General features: G+C 48.2%; 1 pseudogene; it reads left to right on the forward strand.

The window, feature by feature from the left end:
• The first annotated feature begins 221 nt into the window (after positions 1 to 221).
• LOC102478669 (ribosome biogenesis protein NSA2 homolog pseudogene) lies at positions 222 to 993 on the forward strand (annotated as a pseudogene).
• The last annotated feature ends 842 nt before the right edge of the window (positions 994 to 1,835 follow it).

Consider the following 1,835-nt stretch of genomic DNA (forward strand, 5'->3'; position numbering starts at 1 on the left):
GTCACGTGTGTCAGTTCTTCTGGTCCTTTTGTATATCACAGAAGTGTGCATGTGTGTGTGTGTGTGTCCTATTGCTTATGTCTCTCTAGAGACCCCTAACATACCATAACAGAAAGAAACTGGTTCTTGCCTGCGCCAGGTCCACTTGTGAGTCTCTGAGACTTGAAAGTTGACAACTTTGCCTTTGGGAGGCTGTTCTCCATGACACTGTAGCTATCATCATGCCACAAAATGAATATGTTGAATACATTGTAAACGCTATGGACACAATTTGGATTACCATGAGAAAAAGAGAAAGAAGCAAAGTCAAGTGGAGAGGCCTACTCAAAGAAGACCAAAAAAATGATGGGCCTGAAGGCTCAGCTCTGTCACAGACAGCGCCATGCTGAGGAAGTACAAGGCTCTCAAGATGCGTGGAAAGGGGAGCCGCAAACAGAGTGACGAAAAGACTCCACAAGGAGCAGCACCTGCCTCTCTGTCCGGAGCTAAAGTGCTTTCTAATGGGATTCAGCAAAACGGAAAGAGAAAGCGGGAAAATGGGAAGTCGCTCTACCCAAAGTTCGAGCCCAGGGAGAAACAGAAGTGTTAAAAGTTATTCAAATAGGAAAGAGCAGGAAGAAGGCATGGAAGAGGATGGCTGCACAAGGCTGCTTTGTTGGAGACGGCTTTACTAGAAAACCACCTAAATACGAAAGACTCATTAGGCTGATGGGCTTATGTTTCAAGAAGGCCCACGTAACACATCCTGAGCTGAAAGCCACCTTTAGCCTGCCAATACTTGGCGTGAAGAAGGGTCCCTCATCCCCACTCTATACAGCTCTGGGTGTTATCACCACAGGTACTGTCAGTGAGGTGAACGTGAGCGAGTTGGGCCTTGGGACACAAAAAGGCCAGGTTATTTTGGGGAAATATGCCCACGTTACCGACAGTCCTGAGAACGATGACTGCATGAAATGCTGTCTTACTGGTCTGATAGCCGTCGCATACAAGTAACTTCTTGTAATTCCTGAAGACGCTTCAGCAGTCTGGGAAGCCATCATTATGACTGTGATGTTTCTGAATATAGCCGGTCTTACATGTCTGCAGTCATCAGAAGATTATTTATTAAATTGGACAAAAGCATTAAAGTGGGCTGGTTTTATTAAAAAAGAAAAAATAAGGAAAGGAGACAGAGAAGGAAGGCGGCAGCGGCTCGAGGAGTCAGTCTCGGGAACATGGCCGCAAGTGAGCATTCTGAGCCACACGGACCAGTAAGTGTGACACATCTCATCTGCTCTAATAAACGATAAAATATGCGAAAAACAGAAAATAAGAGACACCCATCTGAAGAGAAAAGAATTTGGGGAACAAAATGGAATGGAAATAAAGCCGTGAGTGGGGCTGGTACCGAGGTGCGGGGCTGAGTCCAGAATCTGACCGGCATACCCAGGAGTCGGGCACCTGTACTAACGGGGGTACGGGCCAAGGAGCACTGTTCGAGCACCTCCTGGATTGGGATGTTGGAGGATTCCCAACAGAGGTGACTCCAGAAAGGTGGGGACACATGGAAGAGAAAGAAGAGAAAGAAATAAACGACCAAAGCTGGAATCCACCTGTCCAGACCCTGACATGTGGCAGCCAGGCTCTCAGACGGCCCCTAATGACCCCTCATCCTGGTATTCATGCCCTTCCGCATTGTGTCAGGGTCGGTCTGGATGACCAGTAAGACAGGGCAGATGTGATGATGCGTCACTTGAGACCAGGTCATAAAATGACACGTGACCCCTGCCCTCGGACCGCTTGCCCTTAGGGAATGGCCAGACCGAGCTGCCTGGAGAGTCCCATGTGCTGAGCTA

The sequence above is a fragment of the Tupaia chinensis genome, unplaced genomic scaffold (genome assembly GCF_000334495.1).
Source record: "Tupaia chinensis unplaced genomic scaffold, TupChi_1.0 Scaffold000066_1, whole genome shotgun sequence".
NCBI lineage: Eukaryota > Metazoa > Chordata > Mammalia > Scandentia > Tupaiidae > Tupaia > Tupaia belangeri.